Genomic DNA, 12,497 nt, shown 5'->3' on the forward strand with positions numbered 1-12,497 from the left:
TTAGGTTCCTAATGAACTTAAAGAGATCAATTTTGAGTTTACATATGTCACCTGTGGCGTAAGGATTAAAACTCAAACCTTTACCAAGTAGTGAAATCATATCAGTGGTGAGGTCACAAGAAGAGAGATTGATAACTTGCACCTCCATGGACTCTATAGGTCCTAGTTCCTTGTCGTCCCTGACCTGAGCTTGCTCTTGTAATTCTCTGCGCTCTGGCCTCCTACCCCTCCGGGTTTTTGATCTGATAGATCTCTTTGAACTGTGACCCTGTTGCCCCTTCTTATACGTTGAACCTCTCGTAAAAAAGCAGATCCGCTGGGTATTGGTCCTTCCAAATTTTCCGCGTCACTCTCACCGACACCTGTAGTGCTCAGTGAGGTGTTGCTAGAAGACACGGAGCTAGCTCCTGTGCCTGGGGGATTGCCTTTATTTCTAGCCATAGTGTTTGGAATTAAGGAATTATATTTCCTAGCATACGTGAATATCCTGCCTTGCTGATACTCTAGCTCATCCCTCTTGAGCTGTCTCGCTTTTCTGTTTTTTATATCAGACAGTTGCTTTAGAAGAATATCGTCTAAGATAGTATAGTTTTTGACAGTGGCTTCTGGCAGGTTAAGGTCTTTTATCTCCTGCTCTACCACCGATATCTCTTCCTGAAGCTTGGTCACTTTGCGTTCAGCACTTTGTATTAATATGTCTATTAGGGTCATGGAGTTGTGTGTTAATGATTCCTCCCACTTGCCCATGAGATCTGTATCCAGTTCGTCATATGTTGGGAAGATTTGGCCTCTCAAACCCCTCGGTATTCTTTTTAGTCTTAAGTACTGTTTTAAAGTGGTTCCGTCCCACCAATTTGCATTCTCTTGTTTTTTTAGTTTTTCTAACTTAATGAAATTGTCCCTTAAGCCCTCTTTGCGTGGAGGGTTAGTGCTGGTGGTGGCTGTCAGAGTTGACATGCCTTTTGCCAAATTCTCAAAAAGTTCCTCTGCCGCTTTGCCACGGTCCATAATGGATTCAGAAAGCTATTTAATAATAGTTAAAGGAGAACTACTCAAGTATGAGTGTTCTGAGTGCTGGGCGGCTACCCTAGATTGACTCAAACAATGATTAAGACAGAAAGGTTTTTTGTGTCAATAAAACACTGGGCGCACAGCCTATTATAGAAGCACTAGAGTGCAAAATCAGTGGTGCAACTGGGTGAGGGGAAAACCTAATAACCACTCAAAGGTTAAACCAGAAAACTGGAAAAACACAACATTGTAAACACAGAAATACCCTATGCACACACAAAGTATTGATGTACACGTAGGTGGTGGTACACAAAAAAGTAAACAATAATCGTTGCAGAGAAACAGTGAATATTCAAAGGAGAAATACAAGATAACGTTCTGTCATTCCTTGGTTCTTTAATTTCTGTATGTGTTACAACAGCCAGCCGACACATGTTTCATCGCTTGCGCGAATCTTCAGGGCTGGAAACAATAAAACATGATTCTTTTTGTACATCAATAAATTATCGTTAAGACTTCAGAATTATTCAAGCTTATGTCTCTGCGTGATGACAAGTTCAAACAATTACAAAGTGATCCAAAACCGTATGATCATAAGGTAAGTGTCTAAAGACATCCTGAGAACCGTGCACGCCATACGGTGTTTAAAATAGGTAATGATCGAATCAAAAATCAAACTATGTGGAATGCGCTGGAGCTCAAAGGCAACACACACAAAGTGCAGCGTGGGAAGCAGCCATCTAGAATCTGCGCAGACTCGATTTCTTGGCTTCCCGTCTGTTTGCAGCCTCTACCCCACCCTTTCCCAACTCGTCACAATGACGAGTTGGGAAAGGGCAGGGAGAACATATGCTCCACTCCCTGATTGATGTGAAGTACTGGCACTACAGGGCTTCACTGTAAAATGCCTGGGGCGAATTTTATCCCCACGGCATCCGGGGGTGAAGACTGGTCTGCAAGTCTATGTCTTTGCTGAGCTGATGACCCCATAGGCCTCAGGGCTGTGAGATTGTCAGCCCGGCAAATACTGTAGACTTTGACTGTGACTGTAGACTTTGCTCAGTCAGCGGACTGCAGTATCATCGCACAGTGAGTGGCAGGTAGTGTGCAGCACCCCCGGCCCTAAAAAAATAAACTAATGATGTGTGTTTAGGCTGTTTGCATTGTTTAAGATAAAACAGTTTGCCTTTATATTGGCAGTGTCAGCTAAAGAAAAGGGGGCGGAGCCCCAACGCCCTTAATGAGAAACCGCCGCTGGGTGTAACTCGCCTGAAGCTACGCCCCTGAAGGAGCTGGAGAAACATGTTCTATACTGGATATAGAACCTCTAATTAATGGAACATTTTTTCAGCAGGAGAGTTTAGGAGGGAGAGAAAACGTTAATAATGTCAATCAATCCAATTGCGGTTCTCAAGGGCCAATAAGAATCCCAGACTACCATATAAAGTTAGTTAATTTATTGCAAAGCCAAAAAGAACTGGATATACAGATACCTCAAGACGATGGTGTAAAAATACATTGGGACTAATCCAAAGCCAAATCTACGAATAAAGTTAAGGCGATTTAGCATACACAAGATGATTAAATTAAATAATCAGGATACAAAAGGTTAGAGAACAAGAATCCAGGTTCCCCTGCATTGAAGGTTCATGAAAATAAAGCATTAATCTGTCCCTACACTAGCACTAACGTGACATCCCTAGTTAAGCATTTTGCGGGTCAGGATCAGTTAAGGTGTCAGCGTTTGGAGTCTTCCTTAGAAGTCTCTCCACTTCTGTTGGGTCAGGCAGCATGAAGCTACTAAGACAGAGCTCGTTCTAAGATGCACTCTCTCCAAAGCGCAGAGAGGAAGTGGGCTCTTTCCCTACATACAATAATCCCAATACCTCAGGTAGCTTCCCAAGATGCATTTCAGGTCATGCCATCCGATCAGGCCACATTCTCGTAGGTAGTTTCCATGAGACGACAACTTAGCATGCTGATTTAGCACGATGACCTTGAATCCCAGGCCCTCTATGGTGAGAAAGTACTCCTTTTTGGCGTTAGCTCACAATGTATCCTCTTCTCTCCTTGCCTAACTCCTAAAACAAAGACTTTTACGTGAGAAAGAACATAATCTAAGATGCACACACAATTTCACTATTATTTTCTAATTCAAGAGGCTCCAGGGGAAAAACATTTCAGGCCTACAATATTCAGCTAACATAAGAGAAATGAGCATGAGCTTTAAGAAGGTACATAGAAATTAAGACATATACAGTTCATATTTTCATCTACGTATAAAATGACGCGATTAATGAACACATTCAATAATAAAACTATTGTCAGTTGCACAACACAAGTGCTTTCTGTTAGTGTTCTCTGCCGTTTACATTTGATTGTCTACAGAATTCTTCATATACTCTACGTTTTGGCCTACACACGTCACATCCATGTTATTACATTACAAGATCCTAGAACCCAAGTTAACAGAATAAAAGATTATATGCGTATGCAGTCTACAAGTGATTAAAATGCACCCCTACAATGAAAATTGTATTTTGCGCTACATCACCCCTGTACTCCTCTGGTCAATGGCCTGGGGGATTCTGAGGTGATTCCAGTAATTCTTCTTGTAATAGTAGGATATGGGTACACTACTGCACATACTGAACAGGACACTGGCGAGTGGGGAAGGGAGAGCATCTTGAGAGGATGTGAGGATAGGAAGAAAATAGAAAATGCCCAGGGGAGTCAGTAAGCACTAAAGGTGTAGTAAGGAAGCACCACCGATGCAATCAGAGCAGCAGCAAGCTCTGTCCATATCTGCAATGCACTGGTGCTCGTCTGTGATGATGTTGCCTTTCTCAACATAATTGCTGGACAGGGCAACTCCAGCATTCATCTGGCAGGTGATGATGCCATTACCATAGAAAGATGTTGACGCACCCTTTTGCACTGGACAGAAGCTTCACTGTCCACTTGTTGCAGTAGACCTACATCTTTGGAAACATAAGCTACGTAAAAGATCTAGCAGCTGCGAGCTGAGTAGTCCATGTCTTGTAAGGCACTCTTAGTTTCCTCTGCCTGGTTCTAAAGTAGCACTGTGTAGGAGAATAATAAAAAACATAGTTTTGCGTTTCTGAGACATGATGGATAATAGTGCAGTGAAATTGTGAATCCTAGGACAACAGTGTCAGGCAAGATCAATGGATTTTGCAACTATAAAAATGGCTCAAGAGTAAGTGGGTAGGCAACAATTCATAGTGGCTGCAATAATGCCTATTCCCAAGGGCATTTTAGAGTACTTACAAATGTACCCCAGTAGTTCTTTTATGTACTCTTATCTACGCTTTTGAATTGGACACAAAAGTCCAACTCCCTATTAGTAAAAGTGGATAGAGGGCACAGTCCTTTATATTTGTAACAATTGTATATACATATTGCCCTAATATTCTCCTGTTATTGCCAGGTAGAGTTTTTGGCTAAAACGTTATGTAAAGGATATAAAAATAATGCTATTGGACGACCTGTTTACATACTCCAAAATGGCTTTGTGAATAGTCAGTAAAACATATATTTATTAAAACAATCGGACCTGATTCACAAAGGTAAACTTACATTTTTGTGTAAATCTACGATTCTGTGTAATTCAGAAAGGTATTTTACTAGTAGCATCTTTACGACTAAGGAGTCTCTGCACGTAAAAATATAGGACATCCCTATCTTTTTATGAGCGGAGACCCCACTGTCACAAAGACGCTATTAGCAAAATACCTTTGCGGATAGTAAGCAGTTGTAAGCTTACATAAAAGTGTAAGTTTACCTTTGTGAATCAGGTTCTGTATAGTCTTTTGAAAAGAATACAACAAATAACAGCAAATCACCACAGTACTATCACTTTTGAATCAGACACTCTATACAATTGCACAGTTCCAAAGTGCTAATAAAAAAGTCCTACAGTAAAGAGAACATCGAAAAACTGCATTGCAAATAAAAACCTCCTATTTACCAATCACATACTTACAGAATATTTAATTAAAACTGGCTCTAAAAATCTCTGCAATCCACTCATGAAAATAGTCTAATGAAATATGTGCAGTAGAGCATTTCATACTTATTTACATTTGCATAACCCCCGTTAGTTACGCACTTTATTTTAGGTCGAGCATAAAATGAATATAAATATATTCTGAATTGTAATATTAGATGTCTCGTTTCAGGATGCGGTACGGCAGATATATAAGGAAAAATCGTATCACTTCTCCAAAAATCCCACATAAATATTGTGGACAGCTTCATTAACAAACCCACAAAATCTTGGTCTTCAAAAGCTTCCTCTTTCCTTTTTCGTATTTCTGTTTTTACAGCTTTACTGGAGATGCTGAAATGGAGCGATTTAGTGAGAGTTGTACTGTATTTTTTCCAATGACGCTCCCTACCTCCCTGCCCATTTTAAATCACTTCCTAACAGTTCTCTGCTACATTACAAGGCAATTTTATCATTTCCATCACCTGCTCCCAATAGTCTACCCTAAAAACGTAAAGTTAATCTCATATATATCAAGTACCAAAATGTAGGACTTCTTTCCATTCCTATATTCTACTATTGAAGATTGGGCAAATGTAATATAGATTTCAGACACTGTCCCTCGATCCCAACACAGTCCTGGCCCTACTCATTTCTAAAATTTCAGTCCCATATCGCAGTTTAGTTTGCACCATTGCTTTGAATGCTGCCAATACTGGGACTAAGATGTGGCCGTCCACATGGGAACAGTAAATCTGATATCTACTCAAACCCAAGACAAACAAGGGGAAGACAACAAATGTCTTAATACTGCCCTCACACAATTTGCAGTGCCATGCTTCATCATAGGGCCGCATCATACATCCAGGTGCAGACCAACACTCTGGATGGAGCGCAATGAGTTTTTTTTTACGAAGAACAGTGGTGAGGGTAGACAAAGTAAGAAAAAGTGATAAAACACACAAAAGACACGTACAAAAATGTGATACAACTCCGAAAGGGCAGGTCTGTTCCCCTATAAGACAGGACCAAACAGTGCAGTACATATACTTAAAACAACCTAGGGGTCAACCTAAATTATTTTATTCTGTCTGTAAACCCCTGGTAGGATAAAAAATACACTCAGGGGTATAAAGGGGAGGTAACGACCCCTAAAGCCCCACTGCAGATACCAACATGTTTCTGCCAACATCATGCACCCAAAAGGGTCGCGCTGGCATTCGTCAGGGTGTTGGTCCCTAGTTCCTGGTCTTCACTCCAAATTGGGTGTTTTACCTTTGTATTCGATCTGTGGAACAAAATCCAATTATTTTGTACTCTGCAGAATTTCCTTAAATAAAAATGGGATGCATTTAAAAAAGAAAAATGAAAAGCTACTTTTTCATTTTTTTACAGTTGGCAGTGGTCTGTGGGACCACTGCCTACTTTTTAAAAAATGGTGGCACCCACATTCCCAAAGGCGAAGGGGTCTCTTGAAGACTCCTTTATGGAGTCGGTAAAATATGAATGTTTTGCAATCGCTTTCTGGTCGCAAAACATTCCTACATGCCCCTGTGACTCGGTATTAGGAAGGGACGCCCTTGGCATGCCCCTTCCTAATGCCAACTCACACACCCTATTTTGCGAGTCAGTAATAGGTTACTGATTTGCAAAATAGGGTTAGTACATGCTGGAAGCCGATTTACCGGTCGCAAACGGCCCAATTCTCTGTTTGCGACTGCTAAAAATGGTTGACACGTGTCACTAACTTCCTTCACCTTTGTTTGACAACATACAGTTGGAGATCTTTCTTACTATGCCCAAATACCATTATTTTTGTTTCCTCTATATTGATACATATTTTTTTCTATTTAAAATTTCTGTGAATGGCATTTGGTGTTTTTTGTAGACCTATTTGTGTCATATCCATAATCACCTGAACATCTGCATAAATTAGACAAGACATATGGTGTCCTCACATCTTTGGAGAAAAAGAAGCTATACTTTGAAAGACTGATGACAAATCCACTAGCCAAAGTGAAAACAAAGTAGGCGCAAATACACAACCTTGCTCCAGCCTTTTTTTGAAATGGGTTTTTCTTGGATAACGTGCCATTATGGTCTACTTCTACTTTCCCCAATGAAGTTCTTTCAATATTTTTAATGAGCCACCTGTGATTTCCAACTCTTTTAATCTATCTCAAAGTATCTCCCAATAGACCAAGTCAAATGCTGGCTGGAAGTTGACGTAGCAGTATAACAAGTTGCCCTTGATCTGTATCGACTTCCAAGCCATTGTCCATAGACTAAAGCAGTAGTCCATTGTTGAGTGGACTTCCTCAAAGCCACCATGTTCTGTTGAGATTAAGTCCTCCTCGATCCATTCCTTTAGCCTATGGAGTACAAACGTACATTAACTTTCACCCCTATATCCATAAAGCTTATTAATCTATCTTTCTGGCGGGGGTATCTCTCTTAGATATGGACATTATAATTGCACCTTTCAGGAACCACCCCAAATAATGATATTGACCTAAATACTACAAAGAAGAAAGAAGCCCACCAATCAACATTAGATTTATTTATGATTACTGGAATTTTGTCGGGTTCGCCTGCTCTTGACGGCATATGAGCCATAATGACTTCTTTTAATACTTTTTCAGGAAAAAACTCATTTGAAGTTATCCATTGAATTCATAGTCTTCTTGACAAGAGTCAACATAACTTTTACTGTAGGTTTCTTCCATGTGGTTTACTCATGCCACTTCTGAATCCATACAAGGTTTTACCTTCACCCATCCCACAATGAACTAGTTTCCAGACTGGCTTTGCATCTCAAGAGGTTATTGCATATATCATATGTTCTCAATTTGCATAATGAATACAAATTCTATAAAATGTATAAAGTTTGTGACTGCATCCGAAGAAGCGTCCTGCACTAGTGGCTGAAAGTGGAACAGGCAACTAATGAAACCAGAGATCAGGAGGCATATACATCAAAGAGATAAGTCTTTGAAAGCTGATGAAAACATGTTTGGTAGGCGCAAAGAGTCGAAGGCAATGAGTTCCAGAGTTTGGCAGTCAAAAATGAAAATGGAGCGATCACCTCTACTTGCCTTGCGGACCATGGTACATATAAAAGTTTTTGTCCATTGGAGCACATCGATCTCCTCTGTTGGTAGGGATGCAGTCTTCTTCTTAAATATAAAGGGCCTGTTTGCTCACAAGTTCTGAAAGCAAATATTAGAGCGTTAAATTTGACGCGTCTAGCAAAGGGCAGCCAATGTAGACTTCTCAAGGCGTCCGCAACAGATGAGAGAGGCTGGATCTTCAGAATCAACCGAGTTGCAGCATTCTGAATGATCTGCAGGTGGTATATCAGATACAATGCTAGACATAAACAAAGGCTATTAGCATAATCTAGCTTTGAGGTTACCAAGGCATGAATGATGGATTTACAATTTTCCTCAGGCATCAGATGGAGCATCTTTCTGATAGATTTCAGCGTGAATGAAAGACCCTCTTTTCTCTTTTATTACTAATCTTTTTTCAGATCTTAACCTCACTGTTTTCACCGCTACAAACTTCCCTTCCTCTCTCTTTCTCCTTCTTTGCATGATTCTCAACTGGCTCTTTAAATATTGGCAATATGATTCAAATCACCCTGATTCATTAGCGTTTTGTTTCCTCTCCTAGTAAATGGTCGGTTGGTTGTTCTAAGTTTTATCATCAAGCGTCTCACAACTCTGTTACCATTACTATATCCCAACTATTTATACTGATTATACTGGCATACTAAGGCCCATATTTTTCTACCTTCAAATAATCTGTAAATTGGTGAGCCATCCTAGCTTTTTGTTCTTTAAGGGTTATTAGTGGTTTAGGATATCTAACCTGTACTAAAATGACCCTTTCACATCTTAACTTCAATTGGGTTACATGTCGAGTTACCTTAGTGGAAACAAGATTTAAAAAACACCTGAAGCTCATCCCATATCATACAATATGCCTTAGCATTTGTATTCACTTGGATTAATACATCAAAGATTAGTGTTTACCCACACAGCCATGTGTCTTTGAAGAATACCACATCATAGCCAGTCATGATTTCGTCCATTTTTCCTGATTCCATTAATCTATTTAACTGATGCACATTCCAAATAGGAAACCTCAGGCTGTGAGGGGATTTCTTTTCCAAATGTGCATTACTTAAAGATGTAATGCTAATCTTCTCTTGTACATATAAACTCAAACATTCATAAACATTTCTTGTGTGAACTGCTTTCGCTATTCTTCCATTTCTTTCATCTTGCACCCTTACTTTTAAGCCTTCTTTATCCATGTCTATCTGTCATCTTAGGGTAGCTTCTTTACTTTCTTTCCAAACTAGCCTAATTTATTTTGATATTAAGTCTGCTTGGTACTTCAGACAGGGTTTTAATTGATATTTTTCTTTTTCAATATTCAGTATTATTTGTATGCCATTGATATTAAGTTCATATTCTGCATTGGAAAACAATTCCTTTACTAACTGGGAATACAAAAGATAATGTGTTACTTTCTTCCCATCTGAGTTCATTATAAATCCTAATTGCATTACATCTTCTGATATAACTGATCTTAGGGAGTTGCAATTGTAGAAAAATCTCCATGAGACTTCATCTGTTTAATGGTCTCAGTTTTCTACTCAATTTACCTATCCTAAGCACATCAACACACATCCAAGGACTCTTGTCCCTTCCTAATTCTTTCTCTGAGATCGTAATCCTAATATTCCACCTACTTCTTTGTTAGAGAGGGGTTATTTTAAAGCTTTTCTTTTACCCCTTGTGCTTTGGCTTTTTCCCTTAGTTGGCATATACAGTGTTTTACCCTTTTCATCAGCTACTCCCCAACTTCCACTAATACATTTATTCCCTGGGTTTTGTTCTGCTAAATCTATTTTAGTAACTTCTATTTGTCTAGTTGACTGCCTTGTCAGAATTGCTCATCCCTGCTTCTGGAAGCAATTATCTTGCTCTTAATCTTGAGGAGTCTTTACTTTTTTCCCCTCCTATAGGAAAACATTGGAGTTACCTTATTACATTTATTAAACTGTAATTTCCGAATGGAAATAGGTAACCAGTTCATGTTTAGTGTCTTTGGAATTGTAATGACACATCTTCTCTCATGGTAAAGTTAGATTTTAATTTACAATTTTGAAAATTCCACTTTTAGAAAGTTGGCATTTCCCTGCCGTAGCCATTTAGTGCCTGCAGTTTGTCTCTGGGTCACATGACAGGGTGTAGTTGACAGTTTGGCTTTTTGTATTCCTCCTAGACAGCCACACACAACAGAGAGCTTAGGTGTGCCTGGATGGGTCACTGGCAAGATGGGAGGGCAGAGCTGGGCAGAGCCCTACGTACACTTGAATAGGCTGTGTCCTGCTTTCATACAAAGGGCTGCCTACTCCCTGCAGGAAGCCTGAAGACTTCAAATGGGACATCTCTAAAAGCTTCTCCCACTTCATAGAAGACCCTGGTATAAATATTGGACCTTAGACACTAACTCTTCAGTACACGTCTGGTCCTGCGGATACTGTACCAAGAAGAAGGGCTGCTGTGCTGCTGAAAGGACTGCCACTCTCCTGGACTGCTGCTCTGAAGGACTTCTGCCCTGCTGTGCTGATCTGCTGCCCTCTTGCCCTAACCTGCTGCCCTCTTGCCTGGGTGAGAAGAACTGGACCTGCATCAGTTGAACCCAGGACCCCGGAGTGAGATCAGGGGCTAGTTGGCTGGCCTCCTGATTAGACCCTCAGAAACAGATGGGTCCAACAACCTTGATCCCTGCACCTGGGACTGCGATCCGTACAAAGTGGTGCCACCCTAGTCCTGCACCTTGGAAGTGGGTCTGAAAGTGCCCTGCCTGCCCATCTGTAGACCCATCGGAACTGACGCATCTCCTCTGTTGCATGGCGCAATCCTGAGCAGTACTGACACATCGCCTATGCTGCTCGTTTTCTCCCTAATTGACCTCTCAGCTTGCATCGGAACTGCTGCTGTGCAAAGCTTCCCCGATACAGGACCTCGCATCGCAAACCCCTCGTCGACGACAATCTTGACAACGACTCTTAAAAAATGAAACGTAAAAATTTTTTTTTCAAATGCATCTTCTTTTCCTTTAAGGACAAGGAGAAAAAAAATATTGCTTTTTTTAAAATCACATGCAATCACATATATAGTGGTCTGGTGACCCGAGCAGGCCGCCATCCCAGTAATGGCTGCAATTCCTAATGGGTCTGTAAGGGGGGAAAATGTGGGCGGAACGTATTGTTGAGAGGGATAAAATAAGCAGAGGTAGGAGACAGTCTGTTGCATTTTTAGGGTATCCCATTTATTACACAATAGGAAACTAAGGCAATCAAAATCACACCAGTCTCAAGGGTTTTCTTGACTGCACACAAGGCTCTAACTCCTTTTCTCAGTCAAGAAGTGGCGTTCCTCATACATGGCAGCAGAGGAACAGAAACAAGAAAAGACAAAAACAAATAATGAGTTATGGGCTTCCCATTGAAATGGAGATTCATTTGCTACCGCCACCAAAAAAAGGGGTTTGTGTGTATGTAGGGTTAAAAAGGGAGAACTGTGCAGAGTGACATAATTTCCCCCGTGACTCTCCCAGGTCGTATGTAACCAAAATGCCTCCTATGTTGTAGACCCCCACCAACCCCACCAAATGTGCCATTTAGGTGGAGGTACTTGCCTTGGACCACGACCCGCCTCCTGGGTCGTGGTGAATGGGACTGTGGTAGCGCTCTCACTCTGGGGTTCACCAGTACTGCAGGCAATGATGTGGTTCAGTTCTTCCTTGGGAACTTCTGCTCCGGTCTTCCCTGCACGCCAGGTCGTCCCCTCTTCCGGTTCTTCTGCTCGGGCTGCACTTCCTGCGTTGTCTGTTTCCCTCATCTCCTGCTTTGCGTCCTCGCCTCCGCTGCTCGGATTCTGCTCCGCCTCTGTGTTCAGCGCCCTCCTTTTCTCCCTGCTTGGGCTCGGCACTTCCTCCGCAGGAAGGGGGCGAGGCCATCCACATGCCGCGTCCCGTCCGAGCGCTGGAATGCTCGCTATTTCCTCAATAGGGGTCGAGATGTCGAACACATTGAGGTTCTGCTCATCCTCACAGGGTCGCAACTGCAACCTAGACCTATCTTTTTAATACTCATGAGGTAGGTCGATTAGCAACCCACTAGGAATCGCTACTTACAAGATGTACATTTTTTTACATTGGGAATTGCTGTTTCCTAATTGTGATTTGGTATGCATCTCAATTAGGATATCACAATTCCTACTTTTTGTACATATAGTCCAAAGTGTATTATTTTGTCACTTATTGCTCAGAGCTAGCCAATGCACAACTTATTTTGCATTTGGTTCCAGGCCATTAGAAGAGGGCTGATTTGAGGCTTTTAAGAACTGATATCAAAATGTTGATACAATGATGCCTTGGGAATTGATGTTTTGGG

Source organism: Lissotriton helveticus, chromosome 9 (assembly GCF_964261635.1).
Source record: "Lissotriton helveticus chromosome 9, aLisHel1.1, whole genome shotgun sequence".
In the NCBI taxonomy this organism is placed as follows: domain Eukaryota; kingdom Metazoa; phylum Chordata; class Amphibia; order Caudata; family Salamandridae; genus Lissotriton; species Lissotriton helveticus.